Source organism: Spinacia oleracea, chromosome 5, assembly GCF_020520425.1.
Source record: "Spinacia oleracea cultivar Varoflay chromosome 5, BTI_SOV_V1, whole genome shotgun sequence".
In the NCBI taxonomy this organism is placed as follows: domain Eukaryota; kingdom Viridiplantae; phylum Streptophyta; class Magnoliopsida; order Caryophyllales; family Amaranthaceae; genus Spinacia; species Spinacia oleracea.
The window spans coordinates 96,159,671-96,185,574 of record NC_079491.1 but is presented as its reverse complement, the minus strand read 5'-3'; the positions used below and the strand labels follow the sequence as shown (position 1 = coordinate 96,185,574).

Genomic DNA, 25,904 nt, shown 5'->3' with positions numbered 1-25,904 from the left:
ACAGCCTCAAACAGCTACCAATCAGCCTCAAAAAGCTACCCATCAGCTTCACAAAGCTACACAACAGCCTCAAAAAGCTACACAACAGCCGGTATCTTCTTTTAAAAGTGTCAAACCACATTTAGAGAAAAGAGCATTTGCTGCACCTTTGGGAGCAACAAAACATGTGATGTCACAATCTCCTACACCACCAGACACCATGGCAATGAAAAAGAGATCCGGGAAGCAAGAAGGTCAGTTGCCTCCAACATACATGCATGTGAGTGAGAATGCATTTCAACCTCTACGATCTCCTCCATCCAATCAGGTTGAGAGTGAAGTTATGCCAAACTACAACTGGGACGAATTTGAAGAATCGGCTTCTGAGAGTGAAAATGAATTTGATCAAGGAGAAGGAAGTGATACTGCTGTGAAGAAAGCAACACTTCGACATCGAATCATTATTCCAAATTGGCCAGAATCGAGGGAGTTTGATGAGAAGGTGGAGGCTATAGCTATAGGTAAACATGTCTCTACATCAAATATGCAAACTGTAAATTATCGATCTTGGTGATTTTTTAGTCTGATTTAGCTCCTGTGACAGATGCTGATGGAATACGACATCTGGTAAAGGGACCAGTTCTGCCTCGAGACGTTTGGCATGATGCAAAGGGGTTCAGATACATTGTCAAGCTCAATGAATTCAACCAACCTATTTGAAAAGGTGGGAAGATCCTTGTGAGCTTCCTTGGAGATATTGCAAAAAATGATTCACTTTGTCCAGTGGGAGTCCCAAGTTGGCGTGCTGTGAACAATCAGTTAAAAACTAATGTTGTTACAATGATTCGGGTATGTGGATTTATTTTTCTTAACACTTATGTTAATTGTAGTTTTATTTTAGCTTGGTTAACTGTGTAATTAGCTTTAAATTTATTCTGTTTCCATCTGTGTTCATCAATATGTTGCCCGTTTTTCAGGTTTTTATTTGGTCATGGGGGTTCCGACCCCGGGTTAAGTTTCTGCAGAATCACTAAGTTCACCTAGCTAGTTCTGATCAGATCAGTGCTGATCAGATCAGACAGATCAGTCTGATCTGATCTGATCAGAACTAGCTAGGCAAATTATTTTGTTAACATTGGTTTTCACCATAATCATCCATGCTTGAGTATTGAATTTCTCTTTCTACTTTACTGTTTACTAATGTGGCGTAACTTAATTTTTCCTTTTTTTTTTTGAAGAAACATTTTGTGTTACCTGATGGACCTCTAGTTAACAAGGCACTAGTGATGCGTATTGACAAACCATGGAACAATCATCGATACAAATTGAAGAGGGATTTTTTCGATCCAGTGAATAAATCTCGAGAAGAGAACTATGCTAACGTGCCTGATGGAGTGTCCACTAAGAGTTGGACGGAATTTGTAGATTATTGGCTTTTACCAGAGGCCATGGTTTGTGACCCCAAAATATCCTAAATTTAGTAAGTTTTATTTGTTTCACCTATATATGCCAACATTGGTTTCATGAAACTAGGAAAAATCTGAAATGGGAAAAAATGCTCGAGCTTTACAAGGCAATAAGCACAACAGTGGTGCTACAAGCTTTGCTAATCGAAGAGTTGATATGGTATGCTTTTCAACCTAGCTATTTGGTTTGTAGCATTTCAATTGCTATAGGTGCTAAGTCTAAAATTCATAAACAAATAAGAGTGATATAAAAGTCTAAAATTCATAAACAAATAACAGTAATATTTACTCGTATATGCATATCTAATCTCACACATAAGGACATTCTTTAGTTTTCTAATGTTAAAGTAGAGAAATGTAGAAAAGTTGGCTATGCGGGCAAATGGAATTGAAAGCAGCAGCTGGGAAAATCTTCCTACTTTCCGTTTCTGTTATAAACCATGTTGCAGAAGTATACATTATGTGACTCTTCAAACGTTTTGGAGATAGTTGTCCTAGATTCTCATGAACTTAGAGCTTTTAGGATCACGAAACGGGGTTACCTGACACTATTACTGTCAAATAGAGTCAACTTTTAACAGGAACTAAGAAGTATGATTCTGGAGGGTGGTCTGGGGATGGGAGCGGGTGTGCGTGGCTACTCCAAGTTTAAAGTAGAAAAAATCAGAAAGCAGAGGCAATGAAGTCCATCTGCAGTGCATGAAGCTGCAAAAACTATTCAATTTAAACAACAAAGGCAGTATTTCATTCTATTACATTATCCCCATAAACTTCAGGCGATAAAAAATTGTTCACAAAGTTCTAACTAAAAGTCAATAACAAAGAATAAAAATTATGCATCAGTAAGCATAACTAATCATTATTCGATCTGCATTTTTACAACAAAAACCCTGCAATGATAATCAATTAATTGTGAACGAAACATGTTTAGCTGTTAGTCTGTAGGTGTAGCCTGTAAATTATATTGTTGGTCTTAGTGAGAACAGATCAAGTAAGTAGCTGTTAACAGATAAATTGTTATGGAGATCTATGTTTGAGATAGGCCAGCAATTAATGGTTCTTGCATTTGCTCTGAACACACTAAAATGCAAATTCACAATGAAATGACAAAGATTTGATTCTGCTACGTATCCAATAACATATTCTGGTATTACACAAATGGAAGAAAAGTCATATACAGAGTAGTCATATATTCAGGGATTAGTTATCTTTATCTACTTTCTTGAAATCCAGGAAGCAACAATAGAGTTAGGGCAACTGTAGGCAGAAACTTTATCGGAGATGCGGCCTTGTGAGCTGCATATGCAAGTGAAAATGTACCAACTTTCTCACTTGTTTCAGTTGATGATATTCCCAGCTATTGAAGTAAGGCTGAGACATCAAAACCAGCATTAATAAGAGCATAGCATAATGTAAATAAAATTAGAGATGATGTGAAGTGCGGCCTTGTGAGCTGCAAATGTTGCAAATCAACACCATTATTATTTCTAATTTGAGATTAATCAAGCACAACAGCCTAAACATGACTAATTCAAGAGTAAATCAATTACACAAATTCAAACCTATCCAATCAACAAACAACCAACAACATTCCTTTCTCTATTAACATTTCAACCAAAATAACAAAGCTTCACCTCACCACCACCAGTCCACCATATAATTTATTCCCGAAATAATGTCTTTGATCCTTTAAAATGAGTTTTTGATAATTGGTCAAGCTATTCAGCACTAAAACTCACTAATTTAGCTAAATTCTAGCTGACATCAAAAGTTAACAACCAACTAACTAATATGGTTCTTTCCTAAACATCTCACTCAAAACCAATTAAGTATTCATTCAGCAAACCATATATGTTCCAGGAAATTCTAATCCCCTTCATGATGACATACATTGTTCTAGAACTTTTGATAATTGATCAAGCCATTCAGCACTAAAACTCACTAATTTAGCTAAATTCTAGCTGACATAAAAAGTTAACAACCAACTAATCCGGTTCTTTCCCAAACATCTGACTCGAAACCAATAAAGTATTCATTCAGCAAACCATATATGTTCCAGGAAATTCTAATCCCCTTCATGATGACAATACATTGTTCTAGAACTGAAAACCAACAGGAAATCCAAGCTCGCTAAAGGATATACAGAAGCCAAAATCAATAAACACAACAATAACAGAATAAAACGTATGTAAACGGCTGCAAGAACAACATACCATACAGAGAACATCCATGACACTCTTGGCCACCACTTTCAGGCAACAGCTTGACCCTAAACTTCTGAACTCCACTCTTAGCATCGGTATTCGACTCTGCCTTCGGCACTGCCCTCACAACCTTCAAAGAGTTAGGCTTTTCCTTCTCCTTCTCCTTCTTATGAGGGGAAATCGGAACCCTATGGTGCCCGTGGGACAGCGTCGAAGTCGTCCAATTGGTCTGGGTTTTCATTTTATTTACTCACTTAGTAGTCAAATTATCTGTCAATGTTTACATTATCAGATTATAAGAATTGATAGATTATCTGTTAGTCCTCTGTCAAAAGCATAGAGGCCAGCTGGGATCATGGGATTCATCAATGTCCATATTGATTTTAATTATTGGATCATGTAAGATAAACTAAAAACAATGCAAAGAAAATGTACCTGCAAACAAGTTTGCAAAAACTTATTTACCTAATATCTTAATAACTAGAACTAATATTTGCCACTTGTTACAGAAACAAAACAAACTGAATACAGGTATAAAGCAACTATTGGCTGATATTTCTTCTGTTTATTATCTTCCCTGCATCTACAAGGAAACGTACTCCTGAATTCCCCTTACCCCGACACAATTAGCAGAGAGCTTGCTGATGTCACTGCCTCTGTTGCCGACTCTGTCACCCCTTGCAAAGTGGCAATGCACCCAGCAACCCTACTACGGGGATAACAACTCAAAGTGTTAAACAAATATAGTGATAGTCGGTTTAAGAACTTCAAAATTTCAGTTTTCAATTTATTTTTTTCCTGAAATTGCAGAAAGAGAAGAAAGGAGTGTTTAGCGAATTGGCATTTTTCAAATCAGTTTACGCCAAAGAAGATGGAAGCTTTAAAGAGGGCACACTTCCTCATCAATTTGTGGTATCATTGCATTGAGCTAATTCTATAAATCAATCTTGTCTCTTGAAGTCTATTTTTTTTTTTCTTTGCTTGTACATAGTATTCTTGGTTAATAGATTTTGAGTGATCTTTTCATATTATATAACAGGAGGATGCCAACAAAAAGGTCCAAGAAAATCTTGCGAGTTCCTCTTCTTCAAAGCCCGTAACTGAAATTGAGAATGCAGTCTTTAATAAGCTCATGTATAAAGGTGAAGTACCTAAACGTCCTCTGAATTATGGATTTGGAGTGAAGCAAAGCGACATCTTTGGAGTGGAAGGTTTGCTGAGGAAAGAAGGGTCAAGCTATGTTAACAACAATGCTATGGAAGTGGAGAACATGAAATGTGAAATATCAGTTGTCAAGAAGCAAAATGAGGACCTTGCGCAACAAAATCAAGTTCTGAACACCAAGTTTGAAGAAACAACACAATCATTTAAAATGATTGCTTCTTTTTTGGGACAAGTTTTGAAGGAAGTACGCAAAGGGAATGTTTCATCGAACCTTTTAGATGGTGCGGAATCAGCAATAAATATGGTTAGTTATTTCTGGAAATTATTCTGATTGGGCATCATGTATCATTACCTGAAATGTGGCATATCTAATTTACATATTAAAATGCTTTTTGTAGATTACTGATGATTCTGGTGGCAATGGTGACAACCAGGCCGAGAAATGAGACTTTGACACTATTGCCAAATGCAAGGTAATTTCATAAGGAATTAATTAACTGCATTTCATGCTTTATAGATAAACTTATAGCTGAAACAAGCTTTATAGTTGTCGATTACTTATGGATGATGGTGAGATTAGAAGGTAGATGCTTAGATTTAGTATTATCATAATAAGGTATAATGTCTAAATTATTTTGGAGGGAATGGGGAGACCTCGCACGAAAGTAAACATATAGTGACTCTAATAAGAGTCTATATATTTCGGGTGTCTAAAGCGTCTCTATATGGTTTATAGTGGCGGAAAAATGTGTCTATACGCGTGCAAATAGTGACGCTTTATATAGTCTAAATATTGCGACTCCCTATAGAGTCACTATATCCCAATTAGCGACGGAGAAATACATCGTTGTTTTGCAAATTGTGACGCTCTAAAGCGTCGGTAAATAGCGGCAATGAAAATAGCGACCCTCTCCCAAAGCGTCGCTATGTGAAATAGCGACACTTTAGAGCGTCGCAATTTGTCCCAAAAAGCGTCACAATGTGCCGCGTTTTTTTGTAGTGATTCCAACATAAATCCTAAATGAGATAGAAAACTGCGAGAATCCTATTCCTAATATGATTCGGAAATAAGAGTTACGTATTAATTGAAATCCTAACGAGCCTAGAGTTCGTAACGGGCCCGGATGCATTCCGTCACAAAATTGATACGCGCTAAAAGACTCGAATTAATCTCAAACTCTACGGATTTCAGGAATCCGAATCTGACTAAAGAAAACAGCCCAGACCCTATTTTCAACGCCTGGATCTGGGCGCCTGGGCGCTGAAAATACCTGGGTACGTGTTTTTTCCTAATTCTTTGTGGATTAGAACTCTGCAATTCTATCTTTCCACGAACTCTTCCCTATAAATAGGCCCCTAAATTCGACGTGAAAGGACAACAACAACACATAATTATATTCTGAGTATTGACTCCAACCCTTAGCCTAAGCCTCTCGCTGCGAAACTGTTCACGCGTTCTGTCGCAATCGATCCATAAATCGAACATAACGTATCCTGTCCCATAATTGAGATTCGTTAAATAAAAAGGAGAAATAGCAAAGTCAAAGTGGTTAGTTTTCTGAGAACCGTGACACACCTCTCAAGGGTGCGTTGTAATGTGTCCCTTTTCGATGATTTAACTGCTTTCCTCGCCCTTTTTATGAACTGTTAAACTAACCTAATATGATTGTTCTATCACGCCTAACAAATATAATATTTTTGGGAAATCGGATTATCATGCTAGGTCCCTTAATGCTATTTAAATCAGATAATCACAATCGAATTAGTATTACATGTTGCATATTGCTAAAATCAATTCAGATTAGTTTAATAGTTAACGCATGTCCCTTCAATTATTTATGCTGAGCTAGTAAGGATATCCTGCCTCTGGAGTTATCGACGAGCGAAGTACTCCTCTCGGTAGTTACAGTCCCCCGAACCCTCAATCTCTACCTTGCGAGTGTATATTGAGAGATCCCCACACCAGGGATCACAAGGGAACCTACGGCCGTCGTGGTCAAACATAATTGCACTCCCTTTATGTCACGATAACCGGGTTTTGTCAGTTTTTCTCATTGTCGTTAAAAACTGAATGGCGACTCCTATATTACTAGTCAATTGGGTGTATACTCACAGGAAATCCAATTACACTTGATTGAATAAAAAGAATCGTCACACCCACGAGGGACAAGGTCACGCATTAGCCTCGCGCTTTTTCGACCCCCTCATAGTGTAGACACCTACTTTTGTCCCCGTTCCCGCAAGGGAAAGGTTCGATGATGAAAGCATAAAAAACTCCACTTGACAACGCATCACCTATAAAATAAACGAATCTCGATTCCCCATTTCATTTCACCCAAAACCTGCTATTTATGGAAACCTGCTAAAAATAGTAACTGTCGTAAAAGGTAGCTTCTAAAAGTGGCAAATCATAAAAGATAGAAGCCTGTCAGAATTAAGTGTTGCATTCCAACATAAATCCTAAATGAGATAGAAAACTGCGAGAATCCTATTCCTAATATGATTCGGAAATAAGAGTTACGTATTAATTGAAATCCTAACGAGCCTAGAGTTCGTAACGGGCCCGGATGCATTCCGTCACAAAATTGATACGCGCTAAAAGACTCGAATTAATCTCAAACTCTACGGATTTCAGGAATCCGAATCTGACTAAAGAAAACAGCCCAGACCCTATTTTCAACGCCTGGCTCTGGGCGCTGAAAATACCTAGGTACGTGTTTTTTCCTAATTCTTTGTGGATTAGAACTCTGCAATTCTATCTTTCCACGAACTCTTCCCTATAAATAGGCCCCTAAATTCGACGTGAAAGGACAACAACAACACATAATTATATTCTGAGTATTGACTCCAACCCTTAGCCTAAGCCTCTCGCTGCGAAACTGTTCACGCGTTCTGTCGCAATCGATCCATAAATCGAACAGAACGTATCCTGTCCCATAATTGAGATTCGTTAAATAAAAAGGAGAAATAGCAAAGTCAAAGTGGTTAGTTTTCTGAGAACCGTGACACACCTCTCAAGGGTGCGTCGTAATGTGTCCCTTTTCGATGATTTAACTGCTTTCCTCGCCCTTTTCATGAACTGTTAAACTAACCTAATCTGATTGTTCTATCACGCCTAACAAATATAATATTTTTGGGAAATCGGATTATCATGCTAGGTCCCTTAATGCTATTTAAATCAGATAATCACAATCGAATTAGTATTACATGTTGCATATTGCTAAAATCAACTCAGATTAGTTTAATAGTTAACGCATGTCCCTTCAATTATTTATGCTGAGCTAGTAAGGATATCCTGCCTCTGGAGTTATCGACGAGCGAAGTACTCCTCTCGGTAGTTACAGTCCCCCGAACCCTCAATCTCTACCTTGCGGGTGTATATTGAGAGATCCCCACACCAGGGATCACAAGGGAACCTACGGCCGTCGTGGTCAAACATAATTGCACTCCCTTTATGTCACGATAACCGGGTTTTGTCAGTTTTTCTCATTGTCGTTAAAAACTGAATGGCGACTCCTATATTACTAGTCAATTGGGTGTATACTCACAGGAAATCCAATTACACTTGATTGAATAAAAAGAATCGTCACACCCACGAGGGACAAGGTCACGCATTAGCCTCGCGCTTTTTCGACCCCCTCACAGTGTAGACACCTACTTTTGTCCCCGTTCCCGAAAGGGAAAGGTTCGATGATGAAAGCATAAAAAACTCCACTTGACAACGCATCTCCTATAAAATAAACGAATCTCGATTCCCCATTTCATTTCACCTAAAACCTGCTATTTATGGAAACCTGCTAAAAATAGTAACTGCCGTAAAAGGTAGCTTCTAAAAGTGGCAAATCATAAAAGATAGAAACCTGTCAGAATTAGGTGTTGCATTCCAACATAAATCCTAAATGAGATAGAAAACTGCGAGAATCCTATTCCTAATATGATTCGGAAATAAGAGTTACGTATTAATTGAAATCCTAACGAGCCTAGAGTTCATAACGGGCCCGGATGCATTCCGTCACAAAATTGATACGCGCTAAAAGACTCGAATTAATCTCAAACTCTACGGATTTCAGGAATCCGAATCTGACTAAAGAAAACAGCCCAGACCCTATTTTCAACGCCTGGCTCTGGGCGCCGAAATCTTCGGCGCCCAGGCCTGGGCGCTGAAATACCTGGGTACGTGTTTTTTCCTAATTCTTTGTGGATTAGAACTCTGCAATTCTATCTTTCCACGAACTCTTCCCTATAAATAGGCCCCTAAATTCGACGTGAAAGGACAACAACAACACATAATTATATTCTGAGTATTGACTCCAACCCTTAGCCTAAGCCTCTCGCTGCGAAACTGTTCACGCGTTCTGTCGCAATCGATCCATAAATCGAACAGAACGTATCCTGTCCCATAATTGAGATTTGTTAAATAAAAAGGAGAAATAGCAAAGTCAAAGTGGTTAGTTTTCTGAGAACCGTGACACACCTCTCAAGGGTGCGTCGTAATGTGTCCCTTTTCGATGATTTAACTGCTTTCCTCGCCCTTTTTATGAACTGTTAAACTAACATCATCTAATTGTTCTATCACTCCTAACAAATATAATATTTTTGGGAAATCGGATTATCATGCTAGGTCCCTTAATGCTATTTAAATCAGATAATCACAATCGAATTAGTATTACATGTTGCATATTGCTAAAATCAACTCAGATTAGTTTAATAGTTAACGCATGTCCCTTCAATTATTTATGCTGAGCTAGTAAGGATATCCTGCCTCTGGAGTTATCGACGAGCGAAGTACTCCTCTCGGTAGTTACAGTCCCCCGAACCCTCAATCTCTACCTTGCGGGTGTATATTGAGAGATCCCCACATTAGGGATCACAAGGGAACCTACGGCCGTCGTGGTCAAACATAATTGCACTCTCTTTATGTCACGATAACCGGGTTTTGTCAGTTTTTCTCATTGTCGTTAAAAACTGAATGGCGACTCCAATATTACTAGTCAATTGGGTTTATACTCACAGGAAATCCAATTACACTTGATTGAATAAAAAGAATCGTCACACCCACGAGGGACAAGGTCACGCATTAGCCTCGCGCTTTTTCGACCCCCTCACAGTATGGAATTCTGCCTCGATTTTAGGGAACAAAACACCATCAAGAACAAGTATCCTTTGCCTAGGATAGATGACATATTGGATCAATTGAATTGGGCGAGTGTGTTCTGGAAGACTGATTTGTGTTTGAAGTACCACCATTTGAGAATAGCTGATAAGGGCCTAAGACCTCATTAGGACTCGTTATTTTCATTATGGGTTTAGAGTAATGTCTTTTGGGATAACCAATACACCTTCCATAATTATGGATTTGATGAATAAGATTTTCCACGAATTCCGAATTAAGTTCTTTATTATGTTATTGATGTTATCCTGATTTATTTAAGGAATGAGAAAGAGCATGGAAAACACATGCGGATTATTTTGGAGACGCTTAGAAAGAATTTATTTTTATGTGAATGAAGTATACGAATCTTGAAGTCATGTGCGTTGAAGTGACACCGACGGAAAAGTGAAGGACTAAATTGATTGAAAACTACGTTACGTAAGGGAATAAATGTAAGAGAAGATTTGAGAGGTCCAGGATCGTTTGAAATCATTTGTTGTTTTGAAAAGATGGGAATGTATGAATTGGTGAAAGTGCTAAGAGTTAAGCCCAAGAGTTATACATCCATGAAAGGCGTAATGAGGTTCAGTAGAAAGGGAAAGCTGAGTAGAAGGAGTTTCTGTAGATCCTACTAAGAATCAAGCTGTGAGTGAGTGACCTACTCCAAAGGAACGTGTCTGATATCTGAAGTTTTCTAGGCCTAGATGACCATTATAGGAGGTTGTGAAAGACTTTTGGAAAAAAGCAAAACCAATGACCAACCTGTTTGAAAAAGGAATCGAAATTAAAGTGGAGTGAGAAATGGGAGTAAACTTTCCAAGTTTGAAAAGAGCATTTGACCTCTGCACTTGTTGTCGCGTTAGTTGAAACCTTATGAGACAAATTAACCTACTCATGACCTAAAGCTAGCTGCTATTGTGCTATCTGCGAATATTTGGAGACACTACCTTAATAGGGCAACATGTAAGATCCTTATCGAGCACAAAAGTCTGACATTTTGGCAATAAGGTCCAGTTGAATCTTGGGGACAACATTAAAAAAGGAGTACTGCTTTCCACCCTGCAATTGATGGTCAGCCTGAGAGGACTAACCAAACTATGGAATATATGTTAAGAGCTTGTGTTATTGACTTTAAAGGTAGTTGGGGAGACCACCTAGATTTGATTGAATGTCCTTACAATAATAGTTACTATGCGAGCTTTAAGATGGCACATGTTGAAGCATTTTGTGGAAAGAGGTGTAGAAATCCCACTTGCCACGATTTTAGTGGAAATATAGCATTGGGGACATGATTTGTTGAAGTAGAAATACCAAAAGTTATTCACTGAGGTGAGTTACGAGGGCGTAACTCGTTTTCTTTAAGGGGGGTAGAATGCGATAGAAATTCGCGCTTTTTACCTATTTTTATGGTATTTTTATGCATTTTATGCTATTTTTAGCAACTTATACATGTTGATGCAAGTAAATAGATTATCCGCATAAGAAAATGTGTTCGTGAATATTGCAAGTAAGTCTAAGTTGGCAAAAGAGTGCACATGAGCGGCACAGATACTTCTCCAGTAAGAATAAGTTGAAAACTTTTGAAAAATATGTGGATTTTCGTGTCAAGTTTCGGAACGAAACTTCTTTTAAGAGAGGTAGATTGTAATCCCCCGTAAATTTTATTAATATTTTTAACGTATAATTAATTATATTTAAATGAAATTTGTGAATCTTAGAAATAAATGTATATTTAATGTATATTTATTTTATTTAATTGATTTTAAATATTATAATAATTTATAAAATCTAGAATTTTTAGAATCATACTTCGAAAAGAATTTGAAATACGAAAACACTTTTGAATTTAAAAAATACTTCTAATCGATTTTGGATCCAAATACTTTTAAAAGTTGAAAAGCAATCTTAACCCTAGCCCAATTATATTCATAACCCCACAAAATATCTAAACCCCAATATTCTACCCACAAAATTATTTTCTCTCTCCTCCCCCACTCACAAAATTCACGTGATTTTTCTTTTCTTCTCTTCCTCATCTTTCACGTGAACCCAATTCCCCCTCCCTCTCTTCTTACTTCCGCTGAACGCAGACCACCACCACCATCTGGTCGTTCCTGCCGTGTACTCCCCTGCTTGCAGCGCTGCCTCCGCCGACCTCCTTCCTCCTCCGCTTTCCTGTAATTCTTCTCCCTCTCGTTCGTCTTTTCTCTTTTATGCTCTTTTTTTGCTTGCTCTCTTCACACGCCATCACCCACGGCCAACACGTTGCGCCGCGCCGACCCTGCACCACCCGCAGCCGGCCGCCATCGCTTCCCTTCCGGCCATCACTCTCCTTCCTTCTCGTTCTTTCTTTTTCTCTTACGTGTGTCTTTTGTTGCTCGCAGCCACCGTGTTACCGCCAACGCAACCACCAGCAGCTTCACCCAGCCGCGCTGCGCCACCTTCCCGCCTGCTGCCGCGCCGCCACTGCCGCCGGCTAGCAACTCCTCTTTCGTCTTTATTGGTTGTTTCTTGAACCCTAAGTTAATAAATTAAAGGTTTTAATTATGTGTTATTATTTTAATTTATGTTTGAATTAAGTTTATGATTTTTATGATTTATTATGAATTTCGGATTTCATGTTTTGCAGTAAATATATTATTAATTTTCAGAATATACGATTTGATTGAAATAATGGTTTTAATTATTAAAGTATGAGTTTTTAAGGTTTTTATAGTTTTGAAACCATGGTAGGATCATTATAAGTTATTAAAATTATTGTTTTTATTATTTCAAACATGTTAATTATGTGTTGGAGTAGTTTGAAATTAGTTATATTGCTGGAAATTTAAGTATGATATTTGCGAAAAGTTTTCAACGAATTTAAAATATAGAATTCAATAATTATTATTCTAGGGAAGCAATTACTCAAGTTTTGATGTTGGGGAAGGTTCTAAATATGTTTAGGATGAATTTAGAATGCTTTATTATGGTTGCGAATGATTAGAAATTGATTGGGAATATTTGTTGGTTGTTTTAGGCGGAGAATTCTGCTTAGGCGACTTTTAAAAGTGTTAAAGTGGCCTATTAGTTTGTTTACACAAGATATGAACATACCTGTGTGCTTGGAGTTGTGTGTTATTATTGAAACCAAGTTGAATTTGTCGATGAACTTGATTATGTTGAAATTTACATGTTTAATATTGTTGAATGAACATGTTGAACATATATTTCGTTATGAGAATTATAACATGTTAGTAGATGATTGATGCGAACATGTTAGTTGGGAACATTAGATTATTATTATATATATATATATATATATATATATATATATATATATATATATATATATATATATATATATATATATATATATATATATATATATATTGATTCAGATCGATTGTTCGTTGTTCCCTTTTAGCTTTTCACTACTTTATGAGGGCCGAGGACCTTGTTTAGTAAGTTGGAACCTTATACCCATATAAAGGGGTTGATCAGTATTAAAGGAAAGGTTGAATTAATTGGAATAAGTCTTGATTGACATCTCTGTGATCACTTACTTAATTCCAAGATAAAAACAGTTGAGAATAATTGTTGATTGTATGACTTATGTGATTGTTGAGTCATAACAGAGTTTTAATTTGTAAATCATGTAAAGTGAAACTGAGTAGCAATAGCTTTAGACTGTGCACGTCTAAAGTGACGGACAATCAGGAGTTGGGGTCATGGGTCGCCTATGGCTTTCTCTGGGCCGGATTGATCACCGGTTCTATTTTATTCAAAAGTCCCTCGATATCGCAGGTCATTGGGGTTTACGGAGTCACGCCCGTACCTCGTCTTCCTTAGTGAAGAAGTTTCTAGTAGACAACTCAGTCCATTGACTATTTCAATTAAAATAATGTTAATGATACAAAGGTCTAGTTCAGTCAAATATAATCTTCAAATCAATATGTTTTGGTTATCCTTGCTTATGTTTTATTAGTATCATGTTAGGATTGTTCGTTTAATAGAATCATGGTAGGATTATTATTGATTTAGTATGTAGTACTCAGCTTTGTTGATTCGTGCTTTTGCTTGTGCATGTTGATCATGGCTATGCCTTATTGATCCTGTGATGACCCAATCTTTGGTGAGCAGTCTCTAGGGATCCATAAGTATTGTCCATTGCAGGTTTGAAGATGATGTATCACTGGGGTTCGGGATCTGGAGAGATTTGTGTAGTCGTTATTTTATTTCATTTGGATTTGGTTTTGTTGAACTTGTTTTAATGGACTTGAATTTGATTTGAACTAATTATGTCGACTTCGGTTTGTTGGTTTTGGGTAGTTGACTTATTTAAAATATTAAAGTTAGTTATTATGTTTTCCGCTGCAAAATTCTGAATAAGCCGTTACGTTTTGACACGGGCGATAATACCTTGATAATTGTCTATACTTATATTTATAAAAAGGGTTATTTTAGAAAAAGGAGAATTGTCGGGGTGTTACAACCAGATATTGGAACTCAAGGCTACAGTTACTCGACTGGTGGAACTGCAGGAAGGAACAGACCACAGGATCAGTCTGCTGCAAGGTCACATGGGTGCCTTGGTTGACACTGTCAAGTCCCTACAAGCCAATCTCCATCGTTACTCGGATCAAGCCAATTCCACTCGAGCCACCATTCACTCCAAAATTAACAACCTGGAAACCTTTGAGGAAACCGTGATAGAAGAAATAGCTGGTTCTGGTTCCGCATCCCAAGCCTAGTACCCTACTATGCTATGATTTCTTTTGCCATGGAACAATTTTTTTTCTTTTGCTTTTGGTTTGTATAAATTAAAACTCGGGTATTTGTTCCATCTTAAATTGACTTGCTTGAAGTAGTATCTTTATTTCCTGGTTTAATCATTGTTGCTTGCCTCCTTATTATTGTTTGAGTTGGTCCAAAACTTTGAGGCTAACTTAACTTGCCAAACGTTGATCGTGGGGCACTACGTTGGGAATATCTATATTTTATGCTATGCTTTTTGTTAATGTCAACAGGGGGAAGTCAGTTGCAAACTTCCAAGGTGAATCAATCCTAGTTCCTGACTCACCATCTTGTGTACTCCTCTCTGTAAGTTTTTTTTATTATTTTTTAAGTTACATAATTGGAATCTGCATCTGTTCCTGTTGCTGATTAATCTCAAGTTGTAAAAAGTTTGCATGTGTTGCCATCACCAAAAAGGGGGAATATTGTTGTTCCTAGGTTTTGGTTGATGACACACACATTGCAAACTTCTTGATTGTTGTTGCTAATGAATATAGACAGGTAAGTGCCTGAGTTCCTATTAGGATAGGAACTTGGAACAACTACAGGAGTTCCTGAGTTGGAACCGGAACAACTACTGGAGTTCTTGAGTTGGAAGCAGTAAGAGCTAGAGTTTCAAAGTCAATAAAGTCAAGAGCAACAATTCTTACAAAACGAGTGTTTTTCACATACACATGGAAAGTTACAGATTCATAGGTCTGAGTTCCTCTGAGAGCATAAGAGGAACTCATCAATGTTCCAGAGCAGGAACAAGCGAAGCTTCAGAGTTGAATGCCTCACCAAAGGGAAGACATATATGTCTAGGTAGTCTACGGATAGGGCTATTTTCCGTCGTTGAAAGGAAAACAACCCGATCAAACAAAATTTATAAACCACTAACTAACCGGCTATATTGCTATAGCGGCAAGTATAGGGATCGTCCCCAGAGAATGAATATGTTTGACTTTTCAATCTAATGTGTTCAAAAGCTAGTTCGAATCAAAATTGAGTTTTTGAATTAATCTAATGAAAGCACGAAATGCAAACAAATAAAGAAATTCTAGAGATTTCGGGAATCGGCTATGGAAATCGAATCAAAGGAAGGACAAGGTCAAAACAATCAAGAATATGCAACGACTTAGCACATAGGGGAATAGAATCGAATGACGTGCTCGCCACCTCTCGGATGGAGCACGCGAAGCGTCTAATCCATGGAAGAGCTTTCGCCTAATCCTAGACTAGACAACTTGCATATAATAGGAACCACTATTCACTTGCACAAATTAGGCTCACAATGTCTTGCCAAACCTAGCCAATGAAATCCAATCAAATCCAATCAAATAGCATTTGCAACTACCACTCAATTAGTCATGGATATCCTATCACCAAATCACATTTAATCACAACATCAATCATGAATTTCCCTTAAATTTCCCAAATTCAATCCCAAGGCTTCAACCCTAACCTCTACACTAAAACTACTCAATTAGCATGATTAACATCAACATTAAACTAACATTAATCCTAATCATGAAACTAATTGAAACAACAAAATTTAGAAAATTCAAATATCAAAATTGGGGAAAATTCAAGAAAATTCAAAATATGAAACTAATTTTAGAATTCAAGCATGGAACCAAAGCATAAACGAAATTAATGAAGCAATTAAAGAATTAAAGAACAAATAAAAAAGAAAAGTAGAATTATACCTTGATTTGTAGAAATTGCATCAAACTTGAAGAGCAAAATTGAAGAACAAAACTCAAAAGAAAGAGGAAAGAAACCTGAAAATTGATGATTGAATTAACTAAGAATCAAGAATTTGAAGCTAAGAATCCTAATCCCAATCTCTAATCTAAGCCCTAAACTAATTTTCTCTCTAGAATTATAAGCTAAGCCTAAAATATGAAAACTAGAAAATGAATTACGTAATCTCTAATTATGTTTACAATGCTGAGATTTAAGTCTTTATATGTAGCATCAGCCCCGCAGCTGTGTTCGGTCGCACAAGAGCTGTGCGGTCGAATCTGAAATGACATTCGGTCGTTTACCAAATTCAGGACATTCTGTCTGTAAATTGCAGTTTGTTCGACCGCACAGGCATGGCCATTCGATCGCACAGGCACAGCCATTCGATCGCACAAGCACAACAGTCTGCTTGTTCTTCTCACGATGTTGATGTTCCGATTGCTGCGTTCTTGCTGTTATGCTTCTGTGCCTTGGCTCTTGTGTGCAATACTCAGGGCTGTGTAGCTGCTACAAGGTATGAATCATGGAACTCAAGTGAGCACTAAGAGATGCTGCAAGCACTACTACAAAAAGTGACAAAGAGATCCCTCAAATAAGACCCCTTATTTAAATATTGGGTCTCTTTGATGGAGGAGACCTCCTATCCCAAAAAACGGGTCTCTTATATCATGTGACCCCATTTATAAAAAAAGAAAAGACCTACTATCATGAAACACGGATCTCTTATATCACGTGGGCCCATTTAAAGAAAAAGAAGGAGACCTTCTGTCACAAAACACGGGTCTCCTTTTTACACATCTCCTTACTTCAATCTCCCTCCCTTGCACGCGAGCAAGCAATCTCTCAGGAAAACCTCTGGTTAATTTCTCTATCCTCCCCAATCTTCGATAATCTTCGACAAGAAAAAAATATATGGAGCTTCAGCAAAAAACACCCTAAAAACGGCAGACTATTGTGCACATGTTGGTGCAGATTTGCGATTGAAAGAAGCAATTTATCGAGAAATTGAAGTACCAATAGAAACTCTATATCGGTCACCTTCTTTCCACGCTCTTAATCCAAGGAATTCCTTGCCATTCTCAAATTTATTTCAAATATCACTGGTATTTCTCTTTCTCCTCAATTTTTGCTGACTTTTTCCGGTTATGTCATAATTTTAAGGCTTTATGGTTACAATTGGACGGTATTATTTGTTGGAGGTGTAGGTTTGTCAATTAGGGCAAAAATCTGTTCATTTTTTCAGAATTTCTAGTTAAGTTGTGATTGTTGTGGATATTTTTAGCTCTAATGTTATATTTGTTGCTGATAGATTTAAGTTTAATGCGTTTTCTGCTTTAGTTTTTTTTGAAAATTAGGGTTTCAGTATGTGTTATTGAGTATTGTTTTCTAATTAGGACGAATTGGTTGTCATTGTGTGTTTATTGATTCGGGATTTACTGAATTTTGTTAATTTCTTGGGTTAATTATTGTAGATGATTATTTTGATTGGTAATAAGTAGTGGAAGTTATATTATTTGAGTTGCAAACTAAGTGTTTGATGAAATTCTCAAATGATTGTGTGATGAAACCCAAGGGTAACAAGAACTTCTTAAGCAAGCTCATATCCATTATCAATGACGTAGAACTGCGTATGAGAAAGGCTTAGGTGGATAACTGTACTTTGGTTTCTGACTTTCTGCGGAAGAATGTGGTTCTGCCAGGAGTTTAATACGTGTTATGTTTTAGTATTCTTTTGGTATATGTTCTTGTGTTGGAGGGAATCTTATGAAGAATATGGAGAAATGTATGTTGATCTCATGAAGTTAATGTCAATATTATCAACTTTGCACTAATACGTATTTCATATTCTACAGCTGTCTCACAGCCGCATTTAGTTGGTATAAAGGAATCTACACAGCCAAGCCCAGACAGGAATACACTGGAGGCTGGTACAGTTGGCAATATAGCTCAAGCAAGGCCTTCTGTTACAGAGGAAAGTGCTGTACAGTGGGCTAAAAATGATAAGAGAAGATTACTTCATGCTGTTTATAGCGTTAGAGATTTAGATAAGACTATAAAGTACATTTCCAACTTTAACATCTGCAAATTTCATATTGCTTATTATGAAGCAGATGACTAATTATTGTGGGAAAAATGTAGATTCTATACGGAGTGCCTTGGCATGAAGGTATTGCGGAAAAGAGACATCCCAGAGGAGAGATTTTCAAATACCTTTCTTGGTTTTGGACCCGAAGAGTCACATTTTACGATTGAACTTTCATACAGTAAGCTCTCTGGCTTTAAATCCATCTTTTTTCAATGAACATATAGACCTATCATTTTGTTGACTTCCCTTTGCTACCATATACTTGCTCATTTTTGTTCTGTGCGTAGTGAATCTTAAATAACAAGGTGTTGCAATTAAAACAATGGTTACATACTATGGAGTTGACAAATATGATATTGGAACTGGTTTTGGTCACTTAATAGCAGAAGGTATTACTAAAATTTTCATATCCTTAGTGATGTAGCCAAACTTATTACTTCAAACTATATTGCTTTAAATACATACTATTTCCTTTGTGGTTGTTAATCCATTCCTCCACCCCCACAAAGGACACTAACTCACTTTCGATGGTAAAATAAGCATCTGATTTCTTTTATTGTATAGTTACAATACATTTTTCATACTTGAACTTACCTGTGAAGAATTTAAGTTGGTGTCTGAATCTGGAGATCCTCTTGTGTGTTTTACTTCCACTTTAAGTAACTCAGTCATAAATGGGTAAAAGTCCAAGTATCAGACTCGACTATGTTATGAAAAAGTCCATTGTTTTTGTTTGAAATGAAGTATCAAGAATCCATGCCATATCTAGTGTTAAGGATCCAACACACCAGTACTTTAGGTGGAAATGAAGAATTCGAGTAACTTAGCCTTCACATTAATGCTAAAAGAAACAGAGTATTTGATTTTTATCCAAACATTTGTGACTGCAATTTATGATTATTTGTAGCCGATCTGTTTGTCCTGGATTGTGTGGTTATTTACAGTTTTCCAATGTCTTGGTTCTAATTTTTTTTCCTCTGATTAACACAGTCCCACAAACATAGTATACCCATCTTGTTGCATTTCATGCTCACTTCTACATGGAGCCAGAGACCTCAGATAGTGGTTCGATGACAATTGGGGCTGCTGGTGGTCGTGGAGGTATCGCTTTAGTAGGCGGGAGAAGTACAAGATCTCCTACTTCTAATTAAATTGTGCGACCTCTTCCTGGCCTGAAAGAGAAAGTTAAGAATGTCATGTTTTAAGAACGTTAAGAACGTTACTATTGGGCCTCGGAGCCTCAGAGTTTGGCTACTGAATGGTATGTTGCGTGGTCTGCGTTTGTGTGTATGCGACTTATTGGTATTTGATCACTTCTCTTTCTAGTACTTTGACTACATTGTTTTCTTTCATTTATCTTGTCTGACATCTTGTGAGCTGAATTATGAATTGCTATGAAGATTTGCCACTGTGTTCTTTATTATCGGAAATACACTAGCCTATATTGTGATATATTTAAATTACTTTTTAATTCGTATTAAAGTAGGAGAATTGTTCCACAGGAGAGGTTTTAATCGCGGCGTACGTTGTGTGATGGGCATATATTAACATTATTGTTGGACTCCATGGCCGGCCGACTGTTTTAGTTCTGTAGCACGAGTGAGGGGATTATTCCTACATATGTATTTTGTTGGGTTTTCTTGGATTTGGGGTTTTAATTTATTGATAGAATTGGGAATCAGATGTCTAGAGGGAAAATGCATAGTTTAGTAACTTATTTATATTTCAGTTTTTTTTGTTTTTCTTGGATTTGGGGTTTTAACTTTTAAGTGATAGATAGAATTGGGAATCAAATGTGCAGAGGGAAGATGAATAGTTTAGTAACTGGTTATATTTCTTTTTTTTTGCCGATTTGCCTTCATCCTGTTTATCCTGGCCTTGCAGTTTGCAAACACAAGCCGAAACTTGTTGGGTAATTGTGTAAATGTTCAATTATTATTATCAACTGGCTTGGGTGTAAACTGCAAAACACATGACTGATAAGTGATGTGATCACTTATCTGCTCTTATTGCCTCTTACTAAGTATTACAGTTCTGAATAAATACATGATTTGTGATTCAATTTATTTGCACCTCACAGATAATCAGAGAAGTTAAGGCTTAAACAACACTTAATTAGTGTAATACCAGTTTAAACCAAACTTAATCAGTGTAATACCAGACTTAAACAACACTTAGATTATGCAGTTTGTCCCTTGTTCTCAACTGTCCTGAACAGCAATCCAGGAAATAATTGAATGCTTGGGGATGTTAAAACTGCTCCATACCCACCTAGACCATGCACACTTGGGCATATATTATGGCAGACTTGTGCACCAACACTGTGGTTGCGTTTTTTCACTCTAAAAGGTAGGTTCGAAGAATCTGCTAGTTTCTCTGCGTATCTCTTCATACTTAGTTGCAAGACTGCTTGCTATCTTGTCTTTTGGCAAGCGAGTCGAACATATTCCCTGTCATTCCTGTAGCCAAATGACAACTAATTTGTGGAGCTTCTGCAAGATCTTTGGGTATTGTTCAAGTATACTTGTGTTGCCGTAATTCCTGAGTTTTAGCTGATTTTCTTTTGATAGTTGCTGTGTAATTTTGAATTTGAAATATTTTTTTGGGTAATATATGGATTATGGAATTGTTCTCGAATTATTACAAATTATGTATTATAGCAGGTGTGGTTTTGTGCGTTTGATTCTTGCTGCCCGATATTTATAGAGGTGTAAATGCAGGTGTAATATGTATGTTAATTCTGAATTGTCGTTGCTGGCCTGTATTCTGCTATTATCGATTTTTTTTAAAAAAAAGGGTTGCAAAGAGACCCGTCAGGCGTAATAAAGGCTCTCTAGTTATAATAATAACAAATTCAAAGAGACCCCATATCTAAGATACGAGGTCTTAATTTGTGAAAAATAATAATAATAAAAATAACAAAGAGACCCCCTATCTTATATATGAGGTCTTAACTGCTTTAATAAATAAAAATAAAAATATTCAAAGAGACCTCCTATCTTACTTTTGGGGTCTGAACATTTTAACAAACAGATCTCATATCTCTAATAAGAGGTCTCTTTCCCTTCTAAAATATTTTCACCAACGTTTACAGAAGAGACCCCCTTTCTTACGTGGAGGTCTAACTTTTAACAAACAGACCCCCTCTCGATGAGGGAGTCTCTTTATCAAAGAGACCTGTGAGATAGAGACCCCTTGAAAGGAGATCTCTTAAGCCATTTTGGAAGGGTTTCTTTGCCCTTTTTTGTAGTAGTGAAGGAGCTTGAACCTGGCTGCAACGAAGCTGAGTGCACAGCTACTGGTGGCGTGCCTTGTTGCTGTTGTGTAGCATGTTGATGTGGCTTCGTGTATTGACGTGCCATGCTTGCTGCAAGGTTGTTGGGTTGTTGCTGTGTGTATTGTTGTGCCATGCTTGCTGCAAGGTTCTCAAGTGGGCTTAATGGAGAGCAGAAGGCTACTGCAGTGGCTTAAAGGTGAGCAGAAGGCTGCTATAGTGGCAGCTTGTACTGTGATGCTTATGAGGCTCTTGCGTGTGTTTCTAGCTGCACGTATAGCTAGGGCTTGCTCCGTCGCTGCAAAAAGAATATCGTCGATGCACTCAATCAAACAACGAATAGCCAAGTTATTCAAATCGCCTAGCACACTTATTAAATCGCATAGCATTTTATTAATTCGTATCGCATGTTTGCAAATCGTAAAATCATATTAAACATCGTCAAGCATAATGGCACATTAATAAACACGTTAATGCTCAAAACGACCCTTACGCAATGAGAATGCGCACAAAAGGCACGTTTTAAGCAGAAACGACCAAAATCTACGCAAGACGAGAAAATATTACGATTAATGCAAAAATGCGATAAACGAACTAAAAACGATAAAACTAAGCAAAAATAATATTAAAATGCTAATAAAATGAACTAAAATCCTAAGCTAAGAGCGACATAAATGTTGCTCATCTTATGTAAACATGTTAGTATGCTAAGTGATATATAAGAAACTGGAGGAACTTGGAATACTTATTGTATTTATCAAAATATCTAGCAATAAAGTTTTAAGGAAATTATTTTGTCAAAATAAATATTTCTTTGCGTTTAATAAAAACTCAGATTTTTCCTAAAATCTTATTTTCTAAATAAACAACAGTTTAAATATTCCTAAAACTTCTCCTAAATATTTTGATAAATTTACAAACGGATTTTAAGAAAAACATGGGTGATTGACTTGGTCTTAAACACGTTCAGCGATTGAGAAAGTTGAGTGGGAAGTGGTCTTCCCTTGTTCCTCAAGTCAAGGGACGTGACAAACAAAGTGGCTGTTAGTTGGTAGTTGAGTTTTTGAAGGGAACAACCCCTAGGGAAAAAACTCTATATAAGGCCAAAACATTTTTTGGAAAAACACACAAACATTCTAAAAGCTTTGCATTCCTAAAACGTTTTAAAGAGTTTTCCTTAAAACAAGTTTGTGTCCAAGTTTAATCCAAGTTCCTAAAGTTCTTTATATACACTTAAGCTTATTAATATCTAGAGTCCTAAAACATGAATTGTATTTTCAGATTAGAGAGGATAGAGTTATCCTGTAAAGACTTAGAGTTTAAGTCTGAGAGAAAGAGAAGAAAAGAGAGTTGTAATCTGAGTAGGTTACTGTGAGGAACACGAGTTTGAGAGGAACTCGTGTTAGAGAGTTATTGTAATCGAGGTATTACTATAATATAAAAGAATTCTCTTCTTGATACGTGTCAAGAAGTTTTCTCAAATTTTTTCTTTTGTTTCTCTGGTTCTCAGTTTCTTTATTATTTCTAAGTTTCGCAAGAAACTTTAACAAAGTTCCAATTACAATTCCCCCCCCCCCTCTTGTGTGTGTTCTTACTAGAATATCAGAACGGCAAGTGTGTTAGTTGATTATGCTATAACACTTTTCATGTGTACACAGTTTAATTGGTGAATATCTGCACTATTCCAATATAAATGTGCAGATTGCAAGACCTGCACTTGATGAGTTCCTTAAAAAGTATATTTCTAACTTTAAGTTCCAGTCAATTGATACTGAGACCTTCTTGGTCTTCTTGAAAGAAAATATCCCTAGGATAGAGAAAGAGATCAATTTAGAGTTGTGGACTGAGGGCACGGGAATTCCGCCTGATGCTCTAGCACCATAATCCAAGCTTTATACTCAGATTGTCTCCCTTGTGTATGAGTTTAGAAATGGGCGAATGCCAAAGGAAGATGAAGTTGCAGATTAGGGAGGGCAGGAATGGGAACTGTACTTTAAGTTTCTTCCTAAATCTGTTAAAGCGTCACAGGTTGCATTTTTTCTTGTTCTCGACAATTTATGTTGTCTTTTTTTATCTACTTGTTTCTTATGATTATCATGCAAAATTATTCTTTGCTTATATTAGTAGCTCATTTGTTATATTGGGCGTATATTACCAGCCATCAATGTTGAATTTGGTGAGATGAGAGATGCCCATTTGATTCTTGTTTATTCACTGTAGCATAGTTATGCAACTCTATAGATTATACATTAGTTTAGTTTCATTGTTTCATGAACCTTTGGAGGTATCTTCGTCATCTTTAGGAAGGAGTAAAATAAACTGCAGAAATATAATATGTCGAATATGTGGCTTCTGATGCAGATTATAGAACTTTCATCTTTGCTGCTGTCACGTTTTCGATTCTCGAGTATTTTCCGCAGTTGATTTTAGGCTTCTGTTTAGGCTTAAACAAATAGTGATTGCTTGAATTTGGTTGATAAAAAAAAATTTGTTCTTGGAGTTCCTCGAAACTTTAGAAGGGGATATTATAGAAGTTTCTCTCATCATCTCAAAAGGAAGAAGTCTTTAACAGGTAAAAAATTAGTTGAGAATAAGTCTTATCATCCTAATATTAAGTATATTGAACATGTAAAGGACTTGGAATACATATTTATCTTCATTAGTTGAGAGTTGGGAGCGAAAACAACAATTATAGTCAAAATATGACATATAACGATCAAACTAGCATTAAATTGCATAACTTGACCAAAGTAGATGATAATGACTCTTAGCATCCTAATATTAAGTATATTGAACATGTAAAGGGCTTAGAATACCTATTTAGCTTCATTAGTTGAGACTTGGGAGCGAAAACAACCATTATAGTCAAATATGTCTTATAACGGTCAAACGAGCCTCAAATGTGCATAACTTGACCAAAGTAGATGAGAAGGAGTATTAGAAACCTAATACTAATAATATTAAACGTGTAAAGGGTTTAGAATACTTGTTTGGGTTCAGTAGTTAAGAATTGGGAGCGAAAACGCAAATTATAGTCAAAATATGTCATATAACGATAAAACGAGCTTTAAATTGCATATGTTGACCTAAGTAGCTGAGAATAATTCTTATCATCCTAATATTAAGTATATTGAACTTTTAAAGGGCTTATAATACCTATTTAGCTTCATTAGTTACGAGTTGGAATAAAAAACGACCATTTTAGTCAAAATATGACATAAAACGATTAAACGAGCCTTAAATTGCATAAATTGACCAAAGTAGATGAGAATGAGTCTAATCATCCTAATATTAAGTATAATACACATTTAAATGGCTTAGAGTACTTATTTAGCTTCATGAGTTGAGAGTTGGGAGCGAAAACAACCATTATAGTCAAAATATGTCATATAACGAACAAGCATTAAATGTGCATAACTTGACCGAAGTAGATGAAAAAGAGCCTCGGAAACCTAATACTAATGTGAAATGTGTAAAGGATATAGAATACGTTTTTTGGTTCATTACTAAATAGTTGGGAGCGAAAACGACCATTATAGTCAAAATATGTCATATAACGATCAAACGAGCCTTAAATGTGCATAACTTGACCAAAGTAGCTGCTAATGAGTCTTAGAATCCTAATTATAAGTATATTAAACATGTAAAGGGATTAGAATACCTATTTAGCTTCATTAGTTGAGAGTTGGGAGCGAAAACAACAATTATAGTCAAAATATGACATATAACGATCAATCGAGCCTCAAATTGCATAAGTTGACCAAAGTAGTTAAGAATGAGCCTTATAATTCTAATATATAGTATATTGAACATTTAAAGGGCTTAGAATACCTATTTAGCTTCATTAGTTGAGAGTTGGGAGCGAAAACAACAATTATAGTCAAAATATGACATATTCCGATCAAACGAGTCTTAAATTGCATAACTTGACCAAAGTATATGAGAATAAGTCAAATCATCCTAATATTAAATATATTTAATATGTAAAGGGGTTATAATACGTATTTAGGTTTATTAGTTGAGAGTTGGGAGCGAAAACAACAATTATAGTCAAAATATGTCGTATAACGTTCAA

General features: G+C 36.5%; 2 long non-coding RNA genes and 1 pseudogene across 2 annotated transcripts; all 3 read left to right on the top strand.

Annotated features, from left to right (window-relative positions):
- Nucleotides 1-25,904, top strand: part of LOC130461711 (leucine aminopeptidase-like) — a 67,022-nt pseudogene that overhangs the window by 39,521 nt on the left and 1,597 nt on the right.
- LOC130462034 (uncharacterized) lies at nucleotides 1,401-4,679 on the top strand. Its single transcript, XR_008922144.1, has 3 exons — nucleotides 1,401-1,430; nucleotides 1,513-1,605; nucleotides 4,460-4,679. It is a non-coding gene; the product is annotated as an uncharacterized lncRNA (long non-coding RNA).
- On the top strand, nucleotides 17,379-18,730 carry LOC110783003 (uncharacterized). The gene is made up of 3 exons (XR_008922145.1): nucleotides 17,379-17,572; nucleotides 18,323-18,527; nucleotides 18,609-18,730. It is a non-coding gene; the product is annotated as an uncharacterized lncRNA (long non-coding RNA).